This window comes from Macaca mulatta, chromosome 6 (genome assembly GCF_049350105.2).
Source record: "Macaca mulatta isolate MMU2019108-1 chromosome 6, T2T-MMU8v2.0, whole genome shotgun sequence".
Taxonomy (NCBI): domain Eukaryota; kingdom Metazoa; phylum Chordata; class Mammalia; order Primates; family Cercopithecidae; genus Macaca; species Macaca mulatta.
The window spans coordinates 107,138,653-107,165,078 of NC_133411.1; the positions used below are offsets into that span (position 1 = coordinate 107,138,653).

Consider the following 26,426-nt stretch of genomic DNA (forward strand, 5'->3'; position numbering starts at 1 on the left):
CAGAATGAGATATGCATCTGTTTTCCCAAATGATCAAGCATGTGAATTACTACATGTGAATAAGAACTGAAAAGAACTAGTTAAAATATAAAATTGTCCGTTATGCAAAATCTTGAGCACTTCCCTTTTTGAAATAATATAATCAGAAATTGTTCTATTTGTTTTCTTAAGGGCAAATGGTCCTCAGGAAATATTCATTCAATTACAATTAAAAAGGAAGTTTTAAATAAATGCCTATCAATATTCCATTGCTCCACTTTAAAAATTAGGAAAATAGGGCCTTAAAACCCTTTAATAAATACAATTACATGCAATGTACATATTTGTTTCTATCTGTGTTTTTCATTGGATTGAGTCAAAACCAAGAAATATTTCATTTATCTTTGCAATTTGCCCCACTGATAAGTGCTTTCCACAAGACCTGATAAATAGAAGATTCTCAATAAAATTTATTAAATGATGACTGAATAAATAGATAAATAAGTAAAGGAAAATTTCACAAAATAATAGAAAAGAGAGCCTTAAAGTTTATGTAGCTCAACAAATGGGAAAATTAATGGCTTTAGGTATAAAAAGAAAATGTCTGAAATCTGGTTAGTGACAGAACCAGAACTGAGTCCCAGCTCCACTCACCAGGCTTCCTGCTATTCCACACTTAAACTCTAAACTATGTCCACATAACTGTGAGATACAAAAAAGGGATTAGTGACTAGAAATGTATTTGAGCAGACAGAAACAGATAAATGGGAAAAAACATAGGGAGAAGCACAGAAACACAGTAAAATAGACTCAAAACTACATGGAATATAAAGACTCAAACCAGAGATAGACTTATGACCCAGTATCCCCACCTATGAAGCTCTGTTGCATTTTCGTAACTTTAAACAGTGTTGTTCACCAGTTGGTATGTCCATCAGTAGGAAGTTGGTTAAATCGTGGTGCAGGTATATAATGAAATACTATATAAATGTTATGTGAAAGATATACATATCTGTATATGTGTGTGTGTATATATATATACAGATATATATGTATCTGTATATGTGTTATATACTGTACATATTTATATAAGTATACATATATGTATATACTGTATATATACTGAGATAGACCAAGTTTTTTAAAAAGTAAATGTAAAAACAAAGTGCACAAAAGTAAGAATCAGATACTACTAAGGGGAAAAAAGAAAGTATAAGTTACAGATATTTACATACATGATGCTTGGAGAGACTAGAATATCTCAGAATATGTATACACAAGAATCCAAAATCTGGTTGACTTCAGAGGGGAAGCTAAAGGACTAGAGATAAGAAGTGGGCATTTGTTTTGCTATATGTATTCTCTTTGGCAGTGTTATAATTTCTTACTAGATACAGATGACTTTTTAAGAGAGAAAAATGAAAATAAAGGATTCGCCTGGCTCATAATTTACTATAATACCATTATTGACACTCTTTTTTGAATTTCTCAAGTTTTATGACGATTTTGGAACCAATAGTTATTAATCAACAAGAATTAAAATTAAAATTAAAGGAGATTATATTAGAGGTTATAGATGGAAAGAAACTATGCATTCTAGTTCAGAGCACAGTGCTAGACATCAAATAGACAAAAACTCACAAAACCTGATGCTAATAATCAGTAAGTTACAGAGAAAGATCACTTTCTTCCTTCTCCCTTCCAATCAAACCGCTCTCCAAGATCTACCTATTACTTCTCAGAGATTCCAAGCCAAAAAACCAAAAGTCTTATGACTTATTTTCAGTTTTGAAAGTACACTTTAACACACCTTGATTAAGCCTCTGAATAGGAGACCTCGTAACACTGTTAAGCATATGGTTTGATATGGGCATTTGAATTAAACCACGAGACCAATTACACTAGACACTTTTTCTCTAAGATGGCAGGCATAATTCTTGAGAAAATATATTTCTGACAGGGAGCAACTGGAATAATACAAATTTTATAGGTACATAGTAGGTGTATATACTTACGGGGTACACGAGATATTTTGATACAGGCACACAATGCATAAAAATCACATCAGAGTAAATGGAGTATCCATCACCTTAAGCATTGATCATTTATTTGTGTTAAAAACATTCCATTTATTCTCATTTAGTAATCTGTAGACAATACATTTATGTTGACTTAAGTCACTTTGTTGTGTTGTCAACTACTAGATTGTATCCATTCTATCTAAATACATTTTTGCACCCATTAACATGCTCAACTACCCCGTACTTCCCTTTCCTGCCTCTGGTAATCATCATTCTATTCCCTGTTCCCATGAATTCCATTGTTTTCATGTTTAGCTACCACAAATGAGAAGAATATGCAAAGAAGAAATGCCTGGTTAATTGCACTTAATATAATGTCTTCCAGATGCATCCATGTTGTTGCAGATGACATAGTTTTCTTCTTTTTTATAGTTGAATAGTACTCCATTGTGTGTAGGTATCACATTTTCTTTATCCATTTGTCTGTTGATGGGCACTGGTTGCTTCCAAAGCTTGGCTATTATAAATAGTGCTGCAATAAACATAGGGGCATAGATATGTCTTTGATTTATTTATTTTCTTTCTTATGAATATATACCTATCAGTGGGATTGCTGGGTCATATGGTAAATATTTTTTGTTTTTTGAGAAACCTCCATACTCTTTTCCATAGTGGCTGTACTAATTTACATTCCCACCAACTGTGTTCTATGGTTACTTTTTCTCCACGTCCTTGCCATCGTTTCTTACTGCCTATCTTTCGGATAAAAACCATTTTAACTGGGGTGAGATGATTTCTCATTGTAGTTCTGATTTGCATTTCTCTAATTATCAATCATGTTGAGCATCTTTTCATATATCTATTAGTCATTTGTATATCTTCTTTGAGAAAAGTCTATTCAGATCTTTTTCCCATTTTTTTATCTAATTACTGGATTTTTTTCCTATAGAGTGGTTTGAGCTCCTTATATATTCTGGTTTTTAATCCCTTGTCAGATTGGTAGTTTTCAAATATTTTCTTGGCTATTCGAGTTATTTTTTGGTTCCATATGAATTTTCAAATAGTTATAATCCCTTTGAATAAACTTCCTACTCCTATCTCTTTCTCTACCTCCTCTTTAAGGCCAATAAGTCTTAGATTTACCCTTTTGAGGGTATTTTCTAGGTCTTATAGATATGATTTTTTTTCTTTTGTATCCTCTGACTGTGTATTTTCAAATAATCTGTCTTCAAACTCACTAATTCTTTCTTCTGCTTAATCAATTCTGCTATTAAGATATTTTGATGCATTATTCATTATGTCAGTTGCATTTTTCTAGAATTTCTGTTTGATTCTTTTCTATTATTAATATTTCAATCTCTTTGTTAAAGTTATCTGAGAGAATTCTGACTCATTCTCCACACCACACACCCACTGATGGTGGACAGGAGAGTTGTAGTGTTGGCAATACAAGACTGTCTCTCCTACCCAATTCCTTGCCTCTTTCAGTGATGTGAAGTTAAATCCAGGTACTGTGATTGCTGCATCTGATATTGATTCTTGTGATGGTGCTTTTCTCTGTACAGATAGTTGTTGAAATTTGGTGCTCCTTTCAGGCAAACCCTGTAGGCTTCCATGGCACCATTTTGTTCTGCCACCCTCCTCTTGATACTGATTTCCAATTTTATTCCATTGTGGTTAGAGAAGATACTTGATATGATATTTTTTTTAATTTTTAAAGATTTGTTCCTTGGCCTAACATATGGTCTGTTCTTAAATATGATTTGTGTGCTAAGTAAAAGAATGTACACTCTGTAGTCACTGAATGAAATGTTCTGTAAATATTAATATTTATTAGGAACATGTGGTCTATAGTGCAGATTAAGTCCAATTTTTTTTATTTCTTTTCTCTCTGGACAATCTGTCCATTACTGAAAGTAGGCTGTTAAAGTCTCCAGCTATTATTGTATTGAGGTCTTTCTCTCTTCTTAACTCTAATAATATTTGGTTTATATATCTAGGTGCTCCAGTGTTGGGTGCATATATATTTATAATTGTTATACCCGCTTGTTGAAATGACTTATTTATCATATACAATGACCTTCTATGTCTCTTTTTATAGTTTGTGTCTTGAAATATATTTTATCTGATTAAGTATAGCTACTCTGCTCTTTTTTTTGATTTGCATTGACATGGAATATCTTTTTCTATCCCTTTATTTTCAATCTATGTGTGTTTTTATAGGTGAAATGCTTCTTTTTCTGCAACAGATCATTGAATCTTTTTAAAAATTCATTCAGCCACTCTATTTTTTAATTAGAGACTTTAGCTCATTTACATTTAATGTTATTATTGATAAGTAAGAACTTTCTATTGTCATTTCATTATTTGTTTTCTGATTGTTTTATAGTCTTCCTCTCTTCCTTCTTTTTTTTTTTTTTTTTCTTTTTTTTTGTGAAGAGGACTTTCTCTGATCGTGTGTTTTAGTTTCTTGCTTTTCATTTCTGTGTATCAGTTGTATTTTTCTTGTTTTGAAGTTGCCATGAGACTTGCAAATAACATCTTATAGCCCATTACTGTAAACTGATGACAATTTAACTCTAATTGTCAAAACAAACCAACAAGCAAATAGAAAAGTAATAAAAACTTTACACTTTAATTCATCCCCCTGACTTTTTTTTTTTTTTTTTTTTTTTTGGAGACAGAGTCTTGCTCTGTCGCCCAGGCTAGAGTGCAGTGGCTGGATCTCAGCTCACTGCAAGCTCCACCTCCCGGGTTTACGCCATTCTCCTGCCTCAGCCTCCCAAGTAGCTGGGACTACAGGCGCCCGCCACCTCGCCCGGCTAGTTTTTTGTATTTTTTAGTAGAGACGGGGTTTCACTGTGTTAGCCAGGATGGTCTCGATCTCCTGACCTCGTGATCCGCCTGTCTCGGCCTCCCAAAGTGCTGGGATTACAGGCTTGAGCCACCGCGCCTGGCCCATCCCCCTGACTTTTTAACTTTTTGATGTTTCTATCTATATGTTGTTATACTATGTCTTGAAAAGTTGTTGTAGTTATTATTTTTCATAGGTTCATATTGTAGTCTTTTAACTCAAGATATGAGTAGTTTACACACAATTACAGTGTTATACTATTCTATGTTTTTCTGTGTGCTTACCATTACCAGTGAGTTTTGTACCTTTCAGATGATTTCTTATTGCTTGTTAATGTCCTTTTCTTTCAGATTGAAGAATTCCCTTTTGTGTTTCTTATAGGAAAGGTCTGGTATTGATGAAATCCCTCACCTTTCGTTTATCTGGAGAAATATTTATTTATTTTTCATGTTTGAAATATAGTTTCACTGGATTTACTATTTTAGGATAAAAGATTTTTTTTTTCTTTCAGCACTTTAAATATTTTGTGCCACTCTCTCCTGGTCTGTTAGGTTTCTACTCAGAAGTCTGCTGTCAGCTGAATTGGAGGTCCTTTGTATCTTATTTGTTTCTTCTCTCTCGCTGATTTTACGATTCTTTCTTTATCCTTGAACTTTGGGAGTTTGATTATTAAAAGTATTAATATAGTTTTATTTAGATTAAATTACTTGGTGTTCTATAAGCTTCTTGTGGTTGAATATTGATATCTTTTCTTGGGTTGTGAAAGTTCTCTGATTTCTCTTCGAATGAATTTTCTACTCCCATCTCTTTCTCTACCTTGTTGTTAAGGCCAATAACTCTTAAATTTGCCCTTTTAGGCCTACTTTTTAGATCTTCTAGGCATGCTTCATTTTTTTAAATCTTTTATACAATCTCTGATTGTATGTTTTCAAATAACCTGTCTTCAGACTCACTAATACTTTCTTCTACTCAATCAATTCTGCTGTTGAGTCTGACGCATTCTTCACTATGCTAATTGAACATTTCAGCTATAGAATTTCTGCTTGAATTTTTAAAAATAATTTTAATTTCTTTGTTAAATGTATTTTATAGGATTCTGAATTTCTCTCTCTGTTACCTTAAATTTTGTTCAACTTCCTCAATGCAGCTATTTTGAATACTTTGTCTGGAGGATCACATACCTCTGTCACTCTGGGATTGGTCTCTGATGCCTTATTTAGTTTGTTTGGTGAAATCATGATTTCCCAGATGGTCTTGACACTTTTGGATGCTCATCGATGTCTAGTCATTGAAGAGTTAGGTGCTTGTTATAGTCTGAGCTTGTTTTGTACCCATTCTTCTTAGGAAAGCTTTCCAAGTATTCAAAGGGAATTGAGTGCTGTGATCTAAGTCTTTGGTCATTGCAGCCATATCTGCATTAGAGGCCTTCCCAAACCCAGTAATGCTGTGACTCTTGCATACTCATAGAGATACCCCCTTGGCTGTCTTGGGTAAGATCTGAAAGAATTACCGGGATTACCAGACAGAGACTCTTTTGTTTTCTTCCCTTACTTTCCCCCAAACCGATGGAGTTTCTGTCTTTCTGTGCTGAGCTGCCTGGAGTTGAGGGAGGGGTGACAGAAGCACCCCTGTGGTACCACCACTGGGACTCTGCTGGGTCAGACAGAAGTCAGCACAGTGCTAGGTCTCACCCAAGGCCTGCAGCGACTATTGTCTGTCTTCCACTGATGTTTATTTAAAGCCCAAGGGCTCTTTAGTCAGCAGGTGGTGAATCAAGCCTGGATTGTGTCTTTCCTTTTAGGGTAGAGAGTTCCCTTCTAGCCCAGTGTGTGTCTAGAAACGGTGTGCAGGAGCTAGGACCTGGAGGTGAGAATGTTAGGAATCTACTTAGTACTTTATTTTACTGTGACTGAGCTGCTAGTCAGGTTGTTAGACAAAGTTCTTTTTTTTTTTTTTTTTTTTTTTCTCTCTTTTCTTCAAGCAGGAGTCTCTCCTCATGGCCACCACTGCCTCTGTGGTAAGTAATGACTGGCTACTACTGATGTTCTTTTCAATGCGCAAGGGCTCTTTAGTCTGCACGTGGTGAATTTTGCCAGGTTTGGGTCTCTTCTTTCAGGGAAGTGGGTTCCCTTCTGCCCCCGGATGAGTCTAGAAATGCTGTCCAGGAACTAAGGTCTGGAACTGGGGATTTTAGAAATTTGCTTGGTGTCTTATTTTACTGCAGCTGAGCTGCTACAAGCTGCAAGAAAAAACATTTTTACTCTTCCTTCTTTCACGAAGCAGAAGGACTGTCTCTGTGGCCACTACAAGTGGGAATCCACTGTCACACCAGAAGGCAGCACAGTACAGGGTCTCACCCAAGTAAGCACCCATGGCAAGTACTTTTTGGATACTGCTGATGTTTATTCAAGGCCCAATGGCTCCTTAATAAGCAGGTGATGAATCTTGAGGGAACTGGGTTTTTCCCTTCAAGGCAGTGTTCCCTTCTGGCCCACGGTGTGTCTAGAAATGTCATGTAGGAGCTAAGACCTGGAATGGGTGCTTCAGGACTCTGCTTGGTGCCCTATTCCACTGTGGCTGAGCTGAGCCAAGTTGAAAGGCAAAGTCTTCTTTGCTCTCCCTTCTCCTCTCCTTAAGCAGGGGGAAGGAGTCTTTCCTGGAACTGTGAGCTCTGCTGCCTGGGGTTGGGGGAGGGGTTAAGCAAGCACTCTGTTGGCCGCTCTAGCTGGTGTCTCACTAGGTCATGTGTACCCCAAATCCACTGTCTCTGAGCCCAGAACAGCACCAGGACTTGCGGTCCTTGTGGCCTGAACTGCCTTTCAAGTTTATTTAGGATTCTAGATCACTTGGATCACTTAGGATTCTAGCCCATGGTAGTGAGGCTGGCTGGAACTCAGTTCCCAAGCACTGGAATGGGTGATTTCCCTCTGTCTAGGGCTGGTCTAAATCCTCCCTCCATGGGCACTAGCTGAGTTCTGCCCTGTGTTGCTTTCTGCTGTAACAGGTACTACTGAGTTCCAGTGCAAAGCCCACAATCACTGCACTTCCCTCTGTCAAGTGCACAGATTCTCTCTCAGTGCTATACTGTGCACTGGGAGATGGAAGAGGGATCATTCAGGCGATTCAAGACTGTTTTTCCAACCCTCTTTAGTGTCTCTTTCCTTAATGTGATGTTAAAACCAAGTACTGTGATAACTCACATACTTTTTGGTTCTTATAAAGGTGCTTTCTGAGACACGGCCTTGCTTTTTCACCAAGGCTGGAGTGTAGTGTTACAATCTCAGCTCATTGTAACCCCTACCTCTGGACTCCAGTGATTCTCCCACCTCAACATTCCAAGTAGCGGGGACTACAGGCACACACCCCTATGCCTGGCTGATTTTTTATTATTTGTAGAGATGTGTTTTTGCCATGTTGTTGCCCAGGCTGGTCTTAAACTCCTCGGCTCAAGCCATCCACCTGCCTTGGCCTCCCAAAGTGCCAGGATTACAGGTGGGAGCCACCACACCTGGCATAAAGGTGCTTTCTTTTGTGGATAGTTCCATCTGGTGTTCCTGCAAGGGGTGGGGGATGATCACTGGAGGATTCTATTTGGCCCTCTTGCTTCACCTCCAAATCTCCTAGCACATATATTGATAGACATTCACTTCAATCATTGAAGTTAATATATTTTTAAATTATTTTCCCATTTTTTCTTTCTCATCCCAGATTCCCTTTCTAAAACATGAATTCAATCATGCTCCTCTCTTCCTGATAAACAGTCATCAATGTTTCATATATATATCTACAAGAAGTCTGTGTTCATAAACTACTTGGCATTCCTCAGCCTCAGTATGTGAACTGTGTAATACATACGTATTTTCAAAAAACATCTTCTGCTTGTTTCTATGACAAATTAGCTTACTGTTGATATACTGAATCAAGAACAGTTTATTTATAAGCTTCTTTTTATCTATTATTGAGCATTTAAAAATCAAAACCTGAACTGAGTAAAATCTTTCTAAGTGCTTGGCTGCCTCAGAAATGAGGACACTATGAATAACTTGCAATAGAAATAGGAGGAGCCTATGTGAAGATATAGATTTCTAACATGTTATATGTGGTTAGAAAATGTTGCCTGGTAGCATCATTAATCAAAGCTTAAAATTTACCTAATGGAACCCAGCAGCCCCAAACTCTAGCCATTTCCTCACTGGTTTCCTATAAAAACACACCAGTGTGAATTTGATTAACACCTATCCCTAACTTGTCTGTTCAGCCCTACCACCTGTTTTACAAATTATTATCAATCAGGGATTGAGATTGGTTTATTTGTCTTCAGGAAAGGCAGAACCAAAAAGAAGAGTTTTCTGGCCCGATTAAGTGTTTTTTAAACAGGCACACCCACACATTCCTGTGGACTTGGCAAGCCTTTTGCCTGCAAATTGTGATGCTTTGATATGCAGTAAAATTATTTTCACTCTGATGAAAATGGCTAATTTTAGATTGAGCCATTTATCACAGAACATCAAGGACTGTCTTAAAAGATGAAATGAATTGTGCCTCAATTGCCTAGTAAATTTCCTAAAAATAAAGGTTCCTTGTTTGTATTTAGCATGAGGATTACTCATGCAAACATTTAGTCTTCCTCACTGGATGACTCTAAGTCCCTTAAGGTTAGGATTCCTGCCACACTCAAGACATACAAACACACACACACACACACACACACACACACACACAATCTAGCCCAATGTCATGGACATAGTAAACACTCAGCATATCCGAGAAATTAGTAATTCAAATCCCTACCTTGTCTTTTTAGTATGTGCTAGATATTGTAAACAATTCCAACTCCCAGTTAATTTTATCTTTCTGGTAATAGCTAGTTAGATTTGTGGAATTATAGAGCCCACAGGCAGCTTCAAGGTTCACTGGATGCACCTCTTTATTTCCCGGATGAGAACATTAAGGTTGTATGGAATTAATAAGAGAGTTGTCTAAAATCATGTAACTAGGGAGTAGCAAATCTGGAACTAGTCTCGTTCCTGAGTTCCAGTAATCTCTTCTCTGAATCACACTGACCTGTCTCCTCTCAGAGTCATCTAATTGTATGGTTAAAATGCAACCCTATGAACCTTGCTATATCTGTTTATTTCCTAGGATACATCCTTTTTGCCTTTAAGTGGAAAATATGAATATTTGTCCAAGACATACATGGAACAATCTGAATATCCCCAAAGAATGTCATTGATTAAAAAACACCAACAACTTTGGGCATTATCACAATAAATAATGAAGAGAGAAAACGTCCTTGGAATTTTTCTTAAGTTGATTAGTGCAATGATTTCTTAGCCAAATTTACTATCTCACACATAATTTGCATTAAGTACAAAGACAGGAATAAATAAAAAATAATACATTGGCTTCATCTAGTCTTTCAGATACCTTGATTGACAATTAACTTTGCCAGACTCTATGTGGAACAGAGATAAAGAAACTGGTTTTCATTTTCAAAGAGGTAACGTGAGATTTGATTGCTCATACTCCGTGAAGCACATGGGGACATTCATCACAGCCTACTACAGAAAGACCGATTTTTGCATTGCCACACCTTAAATGTATAATAGCAACTGAACATTAAAAATTTCAGTGTTTAAGTAACTGATAAGCTCCTCTTACTCCTCAAAGTGTTTAACTGAGAAGATAGAAAAAAAAATGTTTTCCACTATAGTTATAGTAATTATAAAAACCAAAGAGAAGCCTCCAGAGTCCCTTAAGCTGGATATCACAGACAAAGCAGACAGTCCTCTGATGAGCTATGATGTGATCTTTGTGTGGCTAAGGTTTAAGAGGAGTGATGGAGTTCACAAGCTAGGAAAGTTTGCCGTGAAATTCCTCAACTTAGGGAGAGAGGAATGTCAACAGGAACAATGAAGTCTCTAGGAAAACCAAGGAAATAATTTTCACTCCCAGATATGTTTCTTCTCTTGGAAATCCCAACAAACCTGAAGAGGGAGTTTCTTGTGGAATTTGGAAGAGGTGGTGATAGCAATAACCAGGTACAACTAATGCACTGCAGGTGTTAAAAATCTACCATGCCCTACTTATGTATTGATTTGAAATCAATATGACTGATTTAGTCAGCTCTCTGGCCCAGTGAATTCAAGGCAATCAATATAGCAAATGCAGATAGCTACACAAATGTGATCATTCTTATTTAAATAAGCTACACTGGAAAATAAAAATAGCAGCAACTATAAAAACGAAAATAATGATAGCTAATATTTGCTGAGACTTTGTCCCAGTTGCTCCCTGTGGATTATATGTTGCATTAATCCTTACAATACCCCCTCTGAGATATATATTATCTGGCAAAACTCATGCTACTACCTTTTTCTGTTAGAATAAGCATTCCAATGCACTCTGTTGGTAATCTTTTCCAAGGCATTAAGCATATTCTGCCTTGATTTCTGAGTTATGTGCTTGCTTATTTCTTTTTCCTGATTATAAACACCTTGAGAGCAGGAAGCACAACAGCAAAATAACAGTGCTTGCTATTTAAGTGAGAATCAATACATATTTACTGGATTGAACTGAATTAATCTGCATTGAAATGTAGATTGTAACTGTGCAGGAAAAATCCAAGTTACATAGGAGTTAATTAGCAAGTCACTGCTCAGACTCCAGGTGTTTATATCAATTACTAGAAGATGCATATGGTTTTAAATTTAAGCCAATTTGCTTTTTCTACATTTCTATTCTACCGTAATCGAAAGTTTGTCAATATTATCAACCATCGCTATCCTGTTGAAGGATAGGATGACTAGAAATCTGAGGCTATCAGGGTATGAAATGAGGAGCAGACCCCAAAGCATATAATTCCATGTAGTCAGATATTGCTATGCAAGATTATTGATGCAGTAATTAATGTAAATATCACAGGTCATGGGAAAAATGTATTATACTGAATTCATTAAAATGTTACTCTAACATGCATTTTTGATGTTCTCTTTCTTACTATTACTTTCATTTTGTAGGTATTGTCCTGGATCATAGCTTTTAATGACTTTGTGTCATAAAATATAGTTTGCTTTGGACTGCATTGAAAAGGTGGATAATTAATTTGTTGGCAGAGAAACATACCTAAAGAATAAAGGTAACTTTCTCAGGAACTTAACAGAAGCATACTGCTGAGCAAGGCTAAATATGCTGGACCCACAAGTCATTCTAGTCATTTTCTGTCCCATACTGCAACAATCTTCTGAAAAGATATTTACTATTACTTTTTTCTTATATAGTTTTAGATAAAGAGACTTGCACAGGAAGTGTTGATATTGTTCTCCTAAGGTCAATAATTATATCCTTTTTGGAACTAATGTTGGATTTATGAACTTTTATTTTGTACAAGTCATAGAACAATTTACAGTAGTGTGAAACTTCTTGTAGCTGCTTATATAATCTGTTTCCATTTTCTATTATCAACTATTACTAATTTGAGATAAAAATTATTCAGAAAATTACTAAACTGGAAAATCTTTTTTTTTTTTTTTTTTCTTTTTTCTGGCAGAGCTACCTGAGGTTTTATTTTGGACAAAAAAAAAAAAAAAAAAAAAAAAAAAAAAGCAACTAAATTGTTTTGTAGCTAGAGAAATGGGCAAGGGGCCCAGGCAGTAAACTCCCTGGCAGGTGAGCTGAGGGCTAGGGCTGAGCCTCAGGTGTGTCTCTCATTCCCAGTGCTACTCCGCAAGTGGCCTCCCTCCCAGGCTCTGGGGTAGCCTTAGAAGGGGTAGGCTGGGAGGGCCTGCCGCACCTGTCACTTGGGCAGGACGTCAGGACGTCAGAGGACTCGGACACCAGCTTCCCATCGCGGGTCTGAATCTTCTTCACAACCACGGCCCTGGTGGAGCTGGTGCAGCTGAAGGAGCTGGAGTCTGCACCAGAGCCAAAGCGGGAGCGCAGGCCGTAGCTGGGGCACGGGCTTGTGAGGGACCCCATAGACCGAGCTCAGACCACTTGCCGCTGGTGGTCTTGCTATGGATGAATACTCATGTTCTGCATCCCAGACTCCAACCAGCTGTCTTCGCCCTCCAGCAGCTTCCTGTAGGTGGCAATCTCGATGTCCACCAGCTTGACCTTCATCAAGGGCTAGCTTGACCTTCATCAGCTTCTGGTACTCACGCAGCTGCCACGCTATGTCCTGCTTGGCCCGCTGCAGGGCAACCTTCAGCTCGGACAGCTTGAATTTGGCATCCTTAATGGAAAGCTCTCCACGCTGCTCAGCATCTGCAATGGCGGCCTCCAAGGAAACCTCTGGCCTTTGAGGCCCTCCGTCTCAACCTGGAGCTGGCTGATGTTCCAGTTCATCTCAGAGATCTGAGTCTTTGTGCTCTGCAGGTCATCCGCGTGCTTCCCAGCCAGCGTCTGCAGCTACTCATACTTGATCTGGTACATGCTGTCAGCCTCAGCCCGGCTGCGGTTGGCAATCTCCTCGTAATGTGCCTTGACCTCAGCAATGATGCCGTCCACGTCCAGGGAGCGACTGTTGTCCATGGATAGCACCACAGAGGTGTCCAAGATCTGGGACTGCAGATCCTGGATCGCCTCTCCATACAGCTGCCTGAGGAAGTTATCTCGTCAGTCAGCCCTTGCAGGCGAGACTCCAGCTCTACCTTGTGCATGTAAGCTTCATCCACTTCCTTCTTGATGAGGACAAATTCATTCTCCATCTCTGTACGCTTATTGAACTCATCCTGGTACTTGTTCTTGAAGTTCTCCACCAGCCCCTGCATGTTGCCAAGCTTCGCCTCCAGCTTCAGCATCTGTGGCCCAGAGTCTTCAACTGCCACCTAAGGTTGTTGATGTAGCTCTTGAACATGTTCTCCATGTTCCTCTGAGCCATCTTCTGCCGCTGCAGGAGGCTCCACTTGGTTTCCAGCAACTTGTTCCCCTGCTCCAGGAACCATACCTTGTCTATGAAGGAGGCAAACTTGCTGTTGAGGGTCTTGATCTGCTCCTTCTCCTGGGTGCACACAGCCTGGATGCTGGGGTCCACCTCCAGGTTAAGGGGGCTCAGCAGGCTCTGGTTGACCATGATGGCAGTGATGCCTCCCGTGCCGCTAGCCCCACCATAACGTCCACCCAGGCCACCCAAGAAGCTGCTGTTGCTGCCCTCTCGGGAGAAGCTCGAGGAACTGGTGCGGGCACTGGGCCCACTCGTGTAGGAGCAGCTACTGAAGTCCTGGGGGCCAGAGGTGGACACCTTGTAGGACTTCTGGGTCACCCTGATGGACAAGGTGGAAGCAGGAGTGGAGGCAGACAGGTGGGCGGAACCAGATGGAGATCCCAGAAGGAGCAGAGAAACTGCTTCTTGGTGGAAAATCGTTTTATACTTTAGGATTTGTATTCCAAAGTATCAGTAAGCTTTCAAAAATGGTAACTATGACCCATGATAAGAGGTAATATTACAGCATGACCCACACAAAAACAAACATATATAAAACATGAATCAAAAGCTTTATTACATAGTACCTATCCTTGCTATGCACCACTAATTTTGACATTTTCTGTTAAATACTATTTTATTTCATGTTTTAAAAATGCTTTCCTAACATTAAGTTAATTTCACAACCAACAATAATCACAGCCTTCAATTTTTTTAAATGTCATGAACATTAGAATGATGATATAAATTAGAAGTGAGCTATTCTTAAATATATCCTTTTCTCTAGAAATTCCTTACAGATTTCTAAAAACTGCCACTTAGCACCTCAGCTAAATGATTAGATTTGGCGTTATAGACATGAATACTTTGCCTGTAAAGGTGATGTGTTAAGTACTTCATCTTTTGGATGTGTGGTATGTTAGTTTTGATTCAGAGCTGTAGACCCAGGCAACTGTTAGGTATGGGCAAAAATATTGATAATTTTTTTCCTCCACAGAGATGAGAGTTCTTGAGAAAAACAATGAAGTACAGGATAGAAAAAAAAAAATGAAGACTATGAGATGCAGCTGAATAAAGATAAAAGTAATAATTAGTCTCTCCTTTCCCAGTCCCAGCAAATGGGATTATCTGGCCAGGTCGGTATCTATCTTGACAGAGAAAAGTGAAATTCCTTCTCAGACATCTGCTTATAGTTCCAAAGTAGAAATTAACAAACAACAAAATCATTGAAAGAAACTATAAAGGAGAAATACTTTTCTTCATTTTCTTAAAATTTTTATCTATAAATTCAGAGGATAATAAATTATTTAAACTATTTAAATTAATAATTGCCCCCATGTTGCTGACATTGTGTAAAGAAAGATTAATAGTAATATTTGTTGAATTAAATTTATTAATATATGTCCAACTTATTAAAAAATATTTTAATGGATGAATAAAAATCTTCTCAAAGACTTATGAGAAATGTTTAATATTACCTAGTCTTCTAAAATAAGGTTATATTTGAAAATATGTAAAGTCCAGTTTCTCTAATGTATTTTTTTAGTTCATTCATATTTACCATCTGCAATTATCAAATTATTCAAACAATTTCTTCATTCCAGTGTCTTCTTACTTCTACTTCATTCAACGCCTAATCACCAGATGAGACAGTATTCTGGAAAACCAATATATATTTCATTATCCTTCTACCTCATATAGCCAGTGCCTTCTAGTTTATATCCAAGGCCCTAAAATTAGAAATAAAGGTTTCCCTAACCTGGATCTAGCCAGTCTATCTCACCTAACTCCTTACTTCACTATATGTTCAACACTGTGGACAAATGGAAGCCAATGATAATCCCGAAAGACACACCCACAAACACCATAAATCCAAATGTTGAACTCACAAAAGATCAAAATCCCTGACGCCATAACTCTGCAGAAAGTAATTTAAAAATTATTTAAAAGATATTTACATTTTTTGAAAGGAGATTTATTTGAGAAACTTACAAAAACACAGCAGAACACTCATAAGCCACTTTACCCAATAATGTAGGCAATAATAACACAGATTTAAAGTATGAACATTCAGGTATACTGATAGTCACACTGATACAACAGTCATGGGCAGATGAACTACATTCACAAAAAATAGGTCAAAAAGCTAAATGTATGAATATGTATCACTATGGTTGATAATAGTGTGTTTTGGGACTGCCGTCCTAAATACTGTGAGGAAGAAACTAAGTCTTTTGACATGACTGATCGAAAACCAGGATGGGTTACAACTGCACCAATCACCCAAAGAGCCACAATCTCAATCTTTCACAAATGCAGATGTACAAAAATTGTCTTCATTTACTGAGGAAATTCCAATGTTTTTGCATACATGCCCCAATGCTTACACTCAAAGTCAATGTTGTGATAATGCACTTTCATGAATCATATTTGCAAAAAATGCATAAAACAAATTAGAAATTTCTAGAAGTCTCTACACAATCTATACTTCCAGTACTGGAAATGATGCAAAGATAGAATACATATCATAGAGAATTGCAAAAGAAAAAACTGCTGAGAATGTAAAATACTGGGGAAAAACTGAAAAAAAGAAAAAGAAAAAAACTCCAGAAAACTGAAAAGAAAATTTAGCATTTGAATATGTGTATTACAAGGATAGATTATGGGCAATTGCACAGAGATAGTTCATAAGAGCTGGCTGACTTTCACGACATTAACAATATTTTGTACCCTAGCATCACTATAAGTAGCTGATTTGTTTTCTTTTACAACGTGGCTTTTCTCAAACAATATGTTCACCTTCACTTTCTATATGGTGCTGCTCTTTTTGAAATGCTTCATGATTTGATATACACAGACATGAAGATTTTCTATTATGTTCTCCCATCTTCTGTGCCATGCTTCTGTGTGGTTTTGCATACACAGAAGTCTATTCCACAGGCACTTATATACAGACCACAAATTTGGCAGAAGCGATAATGGTGATCAAACTGCAACATTGCTTAAGTTTCTTCTTATCCTACCATGCATATAATTACTTATGCATCAGTCAGCAACTTCACGAGCTTCTTCAGACAGCTTCAATTCATTAGAAGCTCCTGGAATATCATCAGCTGAAGGAAATGCCAACGCAGGCAATGACGCATTTTTAAACTGAAGTTCTCATTGTTGCTGTAACATGTGGTCAATCCTCTCCTCTGAATTTTCTGCCAAATGCATTGGCTGAATGGAAAATAACAAACTTTATTGGTAACACCTTGAAATTCACTTTTAAAGCCTTGATTGCACCTAGTTCTAAATCCATCATTATGGCTTCGGGATTCAATTGAAATTCATTTTCTTCTGCAAAAAGACAGTAACAAGGTAATTGTTCTGCCTAACAATGCAACTATCCTGTGATTGTGATTTTCAGGATTTTAGGCGTTAGGAATTTAAACTTTAGGGATATTGATCTTTAGGAAATCGGATCTTTTGGGATCTTATAGCCTCAGGATTGTGTCTTTCAGGATTATGACCCAAACCTGAACAAATCTGTCCCTTTGAATATAGATGTATCTGTCTTTCTGCCTTAAGTAATATTCATCCCTCTTTCAAGAAAGGCTTCTCATTGTTTCAGCACCCAGCCAAATCCCACCCTTTACTTAAGGAGCAATTCAAGTCTTACCCAAACTCTCCTCAGATTTTTCTATCCTGTGAGTAAAAATGGGGTTCATATTTCTGCATGGCGTATTCTTCTATAACTTAGTGGTTTTTTTAAAAAAAACTATTAATCACACTTATTAGTATTTCTCTTTATTTCTCATATTAGGAATTTGGAAGAGGGTTGTCTGAGCAATTCTGGCTCTATATCTCATGAGGCTGCAGTCAGATGTGGGTCAGGACATAGTTATCTGAAGACTGACTATGTGTGAAAGGTATGCTTACTCATGTGGATGGTAAGTGTGGGCTTTTGGTGGGAGGTCTCAGTTACCCTCCCTGTGGGCCCTTCCATAGGGCTGCTTGGTTTTCCTCAAGACATGGAGTTTAGTTTCTCCCACAATCCAAAAAAACAAGGTGGAAGTTGCAATGCCTTTTATGTCCTAACCTCAGATATCATACACCATCACTTCCACAGTATTCTACCGGTCTCATGGGTCAGCACTAATTAATGTATATGGACTTTACCCAAGGACATGAATATCAGAAGCCAAGGACTGCTTGGAGGCCTTTGGGAGGCCAGATACCACAGTATTAATTGTAATAAATGGCCTATTTAGGGTCTGCTTCTACCCACTATTTGAAATACCTGGAGTCCCTCAAAGTTTCCCTTTATTATTTCTAAAAGTATCTCATATGGATTGAAGCACAAAGTCATCTCAGATACCATGCAATCATTGCCATTTTTTTTCTCTCTTTTGGCTTCAGGCTTATGAAATCCCATGAAGGCCCTTTTCTTCAATACCTGGCACAAATCCTGATCATTGTGACTGAATACACACCATGCACATGCCCCACTGGGCCAAATCCTCTCTGCTGTGCCAAACATGATGTGGTGCCCAAAGTTGCGAACCTTGGGAGGCCTCCCATATGTTTGATGCCATTGGGTGGCAGGCACACTCTGTTGTCTGTTCTCTGCGAATGTATGGTAGAATGAATCCCAGAGAGTCAGCCAATGTGGCACAGTACATTATATAGTTATGGAGCTCCCAGTGATTTCAGACCTTTTGATAAAAGAGCCCTTTCATGTGTTACCTCAGTTTTCCTAGCACTTGACGTAAGTTGTTTTAGGCTGAAGGATGAGCTGAGTGATAGGCATTATTCTATATTAAAAACAGCTCTTCACTTCCAGTACCTATCATATTATGGCATAGCTATGTGCCAAATTTCTTTCTCCCTTGTAATAGTTATTTCCCAAGAGGTTTGCTTTCTCATAAAAATCTGTCTCTACGAGTCCTAAAGTCCATTCAAGTTAGGTTCAATTGGGACTCCAACTACATTCCTCCTGCTAATATCCTTAAGAGGTCTCTAGTCCCAGAAATGCACAATCTTTTTATTGGAATAAACAGAATCTTTTCCTAGGCTTGACTCTGAGGGATGCTGTTACCTAGATAACAAATAGCCAAGAGCCACCTGTGTAAAGACTTTCCAGAAGCTCTAATGACAGAAGTAGTGTAACAACGTTGATTTAACATCTCTTGTGAAAAGTTAATTTAGAATAGCTTTATCCATTCCCTCACAGTATCACTTAAGGAGGCAAAGAGACTAGTGTTATACTTCATAGGTTTTGAAGAAAAACAGGCTGAAATTAAAAGCCCAGTTTATCCACATAGCAGCAAAATACATTTGGTAAGTTACTAAGTCTAATTTTCCTCATCTGATATCATATGGTTATCATAAAAATTATCTAAGACTGTTCAAGTCTGTGTTTAAAAATAAATGATAGGAACATTCACTATTATCATTAACATCCTAATAATTACTGATAATGTCCCATAACAAGACTTCTCATCATTCTGTAAAACTCCCTTTTGTAGCTTTGGGGCTAATAGTGGACTGAGGTCCAGCCTGTAGCTGATTTTCCAGGTCATACCATCAACAGTACCCTCTTTGTCCCCAGAGTCAAATTTTAATTTTGGATCTTCAGGGCACAAGCAAGTGGGAGATTGAATCTCAACTTACTTCTGATCTTTATTATGGGACCTGGAATAGACAAAACTCTATTGTTAATATCAAATTTGAAATCAATTTGAATCAATTTGAAAGGCAGATTCATGGAGTTTCTGACTACATTCCCTGCTCTGCACTTTCCTTCTTGGTGGTTGTCTTCCTTCCCCTGCCTTTCCTCAGAATTCATCAATCAAAATCTCCCTGGAACTATGCTTCTCAAAGTACGGTCCCTACAGTACTTATCACTTCAAGAACGAAAGCATAATAGTTGAAATTAAGATTCCCAGGCCCCACTCCCAAATCTCTCTCTCTCTCTCTCCATATATATGTATATACACATATATATACACACACATATATATACATATATATACACATATATACACATACATATATATACACATATATATAAAACACACAAGTGTGTGTGTGTATATATATATAACATGCACATAAACATACATATGTATGTGTGTGGTTTTTTCTCAACACACTTCTGAGGTGATTGATGTGCAGGGAGCTTGGATCCAAACTTTGGGTAGCACCACCTGACTGCACAAAAAGTTTGGGAGCCATGGTATCAAACCATCATTAATTAAGCCTCATGTTTAAAAGACCAGAAAAGTTAGGCTTGACATCGCTTACCAAGTAAAACTGGACTTTAACATTACTAAAATTTTGCTTTTGCTGTGGTTGTGTGCCACAAGAAAAAATGGTATTAATGAAACAGTAATGAAATGATTGATTGTTCCAATTCACAGTTCTATATGTTTATTACACACAATATTAGGGAAGAACTTAATGATCAGCCACTAGTTTGGGTCACCTCAAAGTTAATTCTAGGATAGTACCTTGAAATGCTGGATAACTTGGTAGCTGTTCCAATGATTAGTGCTTCCCCATCTTGGGTTTTGCCCATCTTTATGCTGTAAATGACTTTCTATTTCTCCTCCTCTATCAATTTGTATTAAGTGTGGGAATCATACTTTCTTTCCTTTTATCCTAGCCACCATTAAAATATCTTACTATAGCAACCATTTGCTTAGAGTGAACCTCATCTCACCTACTACTTCTACTACTGTCAATAAAAAAGCTTTTTTTCTACAATTACAGGCACAAATGTCCTACAGTCTGATATATCTTTAAAAAAGGAATCCGTATGGTCATGGGGCTTTTTCCTTGGTTTAAAACACCTATGTACCCATCACCAAGCATTCCCCCACAATTGTAAGACATTCTCTGCCCTGATAGAGAAGATGTTATTCCCTATGGGTCCTGTAGGGTTCGATCAACACACTTTTCTTTCTATTTTCCATCCCTACTTCCTTGTACATAATGCCCTGGTGGAAAGTTCCTGCTAGGGTCAAAACGTTCTTTGACTAATGCTGGCAGGGACCCTCTAGTCTCCAGGGAAGACCATCACTCTTCCCTTGGAAACTAAACAGCCTTTTCTACTAGCTGCAACAATAGTTCTAACCCAGTTTTCTATTGCTATGCCCAGGCTTGGAGATATATAAATAATCTCTGGCAGTACACATTTTCTCTACGCTCATGCTATTATCTGTTTAATACAAGGCAGTTAGTTCTCATCTTTGGGTAGCAATTAGTCCATGCTATGAATAGATGCTATACTAGAATTACTAATTACCCAGAGAAACCCAAGGAATATAATTTCTGTTTCACAGAGCACAGCAGCCTGACGATTAAGAAAAATCATAATGGCAGTATATTATTTCTCTAATTTGGCTCCATTTCATGACTGTGGAATTTGCAGGCTACCTTTTCCTTGGTGCCCACACACAGAAACTTCTGAGCTCTCACATTGCCTCTGCCAGTCCCTCCTTTCCTACTTTGGCTCTGACACACTGTGGTAGCCCAGATGGCTTCTGTCTGTGAAACCCCTTCCAGGCCCCTCTCTATAGGCAGGGAAGGTAGTGCCATTTCACACTTATGCCCTCTGCAGTCCAAGGTACTCTTAATGCTCCAATCACCCAGGGAAGCCCCTCTTCCTCATAAGAAAGTTACACACTGGGAGCACAAAGCAGAGCTTCTTTGTGGTCAGTATATCATCTCCCAGAAATTTTGGTAATGCTTGTCTTTTCTAGAAAACTTCATTTTTCTCAAAGCAGCTTTCTCCACATTCCTGTTTGTCCAGGATAAACAGTCCATTTAAGTAAAGCATCAAGCTGTGTTCACTCCTTCTCTAACACTAGGACTTGACTAATGTAACAAATCTTTTTAGGAAAAGTTTATTCCCAGGATGCTTTTAAGTGTCCCATACAAATGTATTCTCAGCATATTCACTTTATCAGTGTCATAGATATACACAGTCCAACTTTTAGGGTGAACAGAGTTTTGCCTTATGCTCAGCTCTCCCCTTCCTCCACCTCTGCCTTTGCTAACTTCCACGAAGTACTCAAAATCCAACACTTGGTTGAAAGTACAGTCTTGAGTAGGTTCCAAATTTTTTTTGAGACTTTAAGATGCTCAAGGCTGGTGTATTAGTTATCTATTGCTGCATCACAAATTACCCCAAAATGTCATGACTGCAAACAACAAGGGTTTGTTATCTCACAGGCTCTGTGAGTCAGGCACCTGGGAGCAGCTTAGCTAGCTGGGTCTACCTCAAAACCTCTCATGAGGCTGCAATCAAGGTGTTGGCCAGGGATGCAGTTATCTCCAAAGTCAATTCAGAGACCTTTATAAAAAAAACATTTACAGTGTTATGCCAAATTAGATATTGATTACATATATCATAAAATTAATAAATCAAGCAGATTTTTCTACTTCATAATTCATGTCAAATTTAATAGTCTCTTCACTGATTCTTTGTACTGAGAAAGGGCATTTTCGTTTTCCCCCTCATTCTTAAGACTAACAAAGGACATTCTGTAATCTTCAGTTTCTTGGGGACCGAGAAGCTCTTATTTATTCCTAATATTTCTCAGCAGCTTTAATTTGGATAAATGTTTTCAGAATTTTTTTTTTTCAAATTGCTTCCAACCTCGCGCTCAGGTCATTGTTGACTCTAGACTGAAAACACCAGTTCTTCCTCAAATGAGTCTCCCCATAAGAGTTGCTCACAACATGGTAAGTGGCTTCCCTCAGAGTAAGGACTCAAAAAAATAGAGACAGATAGAGAAAGAGGGAGAGACAAATACAGACAGATGGAGAGAGAGAGAGAGAGAGAGAGAGAGAGAGAGAGACAGAAACAGAGAGACACACAAAGAGAAAGAAAGAGAAGGAAGGAGATGCTCAGAATTCCTATGCCTGGTTACATGGATTTTGTGTATGTGATTTTTTCCATTGTAATTTAACAATATTCAGGGTAGAGTCATTTTATAGTGTTTATTAGGAAATTCTAATGAGTATTGGGCTCAAGGAGAACTCTTTAGAAATGGCATGTGACAACTATGTGAATATTAATTCATTGCCATTACACTGAACACAAAATAATAAATATATCCAAAGTAATTGGCTATTTAAAATCACGTTTGCAAAACAGCCTGTGGCTAAAGTGCTTGTTAACTTGGCAGTGACAAAATAGGACAATTTTATACTGAAATGGTTTTTATATAAAAGGTCTCTGCCAGAACTAAGGACTTTCCTGGAAATGATTTGTAAAAGGCTTTGCATAAAGACATACTGCAAATAAGGCCACCAACTTCTTATTTCTACACTCATTCTTTATTGTTGTAAGCTGAATAATACCTGCCGCCCCCCCAACCCCAGAGATGTCACATTGTAATCCTTGGGATCTATGGCCTTATATGGAATACCTACATTTAATAGGTGGCCTTACATGGTAAAAGAGGCTATAGTCATGATCAAATTAAGGGTCTTCAGATGGGGAGATTATTCTAGATTATCCGAATAGGCCCAGTGTAATCACAAGGGTCTTTATAAGAGAGAGAGGTGTGGCCGGGCACGGTGGGTTATTCCTGTAATCCCAGCACTTTGGGAGGCCAAGTTGGGCAGATCATGAGGCCAGGAGTTCGAGACCAGACTGACCAACATGATGAGATCCCCTTTCTACTAAAAATACAAAAATTAGCTGGGCATGGTGGTATGCACCTGTAATCCCAGCTACTTGGGACACTGAGGCAGGAGAATAGCTTAAACCTGGGAGGTGGAGGTTGCAGTGAGCTGAGATCATGCCACTGCACTCCAGCCTAGGTGACAGAGTGAGACTCCAATTCAAAAAAAAAAAAAAAAGAAGAGAGAGAAGTGGCTCAGAGTGAGAAAGATGACCAGGTGGTGACACAAGCAGAGAGACAGAGAGAAAGAGATTTGGAGATGATGTACTGCTGACTTTGAAGATGAAGGAAAGGAGTCACAGTCAGGAAATACTCTGGTCTCCAGAGTATTTCTACTTGCTAGAGAAGGCAAGTAGATGGATTCTCCCCTAGAGCCTCTAGAAGGAACCAGCCTTGCTAACACCCTGACTTTGGTCCAATGAGACTGATTTTGAACTTCTGGCCTCCAAAATTGTAAGAGACTAAATTTATGTTGTTTTAAGCCTCCAGGTAATGTGTAGTAACTCATTACAGCAGTAATAGGAAACTAATATAGTTATAAAAGAAATAGTGATGAGTCTGTCAGCATTTTTATAAGTATTCCATGATAGGTTAAATGTATTGAAGCTTTTTTAAAAACATGTAGCCAACCCAGTTCTCCAAATACAGAGAGAGGCATCATTTCCACATGATGGAAGAGCTAGACTAAGAGGGCATTCCTCCTCAAAAAGACCTCTCCCTCTTCCAAGTGGAGGTGGGGCTGGGAGTACAGCCTGAGCATCAGCTGGGGTACAGATCCTCTACCAAGGGACACAGAAGGGGAGAAACCCTGGCAGCAACTATTCCCTGGGATCCCCAGTGGGCAGAGCCCAGGGACTGCAGGCATCATTGTTTCCATAGCAACCCATGGATTTTTTTTTTTTTTTGGAAGATTATATGGTGGCTCTATTCCTGCAGAAAATTGGGATTATTCACCCATTTCTACAAAGACGTATAAATTAAGAAATATGAAGCATATCTGTGTCTCCCATGGCCCAAGTTAAGCACTCCAATCCTTCCCTGAACTTTTCATTACATGCTGAATTGACCATGAAATGAAATTTCAAACAAGGTTCTTAGAGCTCATGTTAGAGAGAGTTACTTGTAAGACAAAAGTACTTATTTTACAAAATATGTATACCTCTGCCACAAATATTTCATATAGTTTCAGAATCAAAACTAATTTATGAGACAAAGGTTTAACATATTTCTAGCCACTGTGGCTTTGTTTTATTTAGAAGACATTTTACTATAGCATTTAAAGAACCACTTGTGCATGGGAGATGAAGAGTTGGCAGACCTCCTTCTTACAAAAAAGGAAACCTTCAAGGGGACTTTGTAAAAATCTCAGAAATGAAAGTGTATGATAGCTCATTGGAGGAATGCCACTAACTACTGGGGAGTGATGCTGGTAGGCAGAGGGCATTTTCAGCTCATAATTGGGTTTCAGTGGCTTGGCTTAGGAGGCTTAACTGAGGAAAAGACTCAGGGCTCATTAGGCAAAAAAAATCTAAAAGCTAAAAGTAGTGATGTGTACACTGCCTCCAGCTGCCTACCCCTTCTTCTAGTTGACCCCAAAGAGGGGCTCACTGGCAGGGAGGGCTGCTGTGCCTATTCTGTGGCAGGGCAGGCACTCCAAGTGAACATTCCCAGCATGAATACCACTACATAAACTAAAAAAGATTTCTGTAATTTAATGCTCAACAAAGAATCTGGCAGACCCTTGTCCTGAATCCCACAGCACTCTATTCCTTAGTCTTCAAGGGTAAGGAGAAGCCCCTGGTGACTCCACAACCTCCCACAATCAACCATATTAAGCTCAAGTGTCTGCCAACAGCACCTACCTTCAGAAGGACCTGTCCCCATGTAAGTGCCCGCATGAGGCTGGACTCAGGGGGCCATAATGCCTGTCCACCAAGATTTTTCCACATTTTCCCTGGTCCTCAATATCTCCATACTGGACAACCATGACATCATCCTCACCTGAGGGGCCCACAAGCTAAAATTCTTTGAGCATTGCTGTCAACACTGCCTGCAACTCTGGAGGAATGCCATCTCCAGTTCTTCTCTTCTTTGACCAGCCCATTGCAGGGCAGATGTGCTGCCTCCCAGAGGATATGTTCACATACTCCCACTCCCCCTGTATCTGGAGAGTAATCACATGATAGACCTAATAGTGATACAGACTTTTTTTTTTTTTTTTTTTTTTTTTTTTTTGGCCAGATTCAAGGACCTCTGAAGACACATAGCTCTACCCTCTGCAGACACAACTAGGAAGGATGGGCACTCTGTCACTTCAGTTCTTCAAAACCTAGAGAGCTTCATCTATGCAAAGTAACCACAGCCCTATGAGATAACCAAGGGAGAGTCCCCATGGTCCCCATAAGTCCCAGCACCTGAGCCTATAGAGCCCAGCGACACATGAAACAACTATATTGAATAAAACAGTTCAGACTTGCAAAACCATCAAAATAAAGAAGACACTCTTACAGATTTTTCCCATGTAGTTTGAGTAGATTTTCATACAGTTTTCATGTAACCTCCAGATAACTTTTTTTTGTTTTGTTTTGTTTTCTAAACGAGTACTTTATTATTTTTTTTAATTTATTTATTATTGTTATACTTTAAGTTGTAGGGTACATGTGCATAACGTGCAGGTTTGTTACATATGTATACTTGTGCCATGTTGCTGTGCTGCACCCATCAACTCGTGATTTACATCAGGTATAACTCCCAATGCAATCCCTCCCCCCTCCCCCCTCCCCCCTCCCCATGATAGGCCCCGGTGTGTGATGTTCCCCTTCCTGAGTCCAAGTGATCTCATTGTTCAGTTCCCACCTATGAGTGAGAACATGCGGTGTTTGGTTTTCTGTTCTTGTGATAGTTTGCTAAGAATGATGGTTTCCAGCTGCACCCATGTCCCTACAAAGGACACAAACTCATCCTTT

The 26,426-nt window shown here is 38.5% G+C and overlaps 1 long non-coding RNA gene and 1 pseudogene across 1 annotated transcript; one reads left to right on the forward strand and one right to left on the reverse strand.

The window, feature by feature from the left end:
• Positions 1 to 12,475: 12,475 nt before the first annotated feature.
• Positions 12,476 to 14,145, reverse strand: LOC705158 (keratin, type II cytoskeletal 8 pseudogene; annotated as a pseudogene).
• A 3,446-nt stretch (positions 14,146 to 17,591) lies between these two features.
• On the forward strand, positions 17,592 to 25,971 carry LOC144341239 (uncharacterized). The gene is made up of 2 exons (XR_013418117.1): positions 17,592 to 17,691; positions 25,702 to 25,971. It is a non-coding gene; the product is annotated as an uncharacterized LOC144341239 (long non-coding RNA).
• Positions 25,972 to 26,426: the final 455 nt, after the last annotated feature.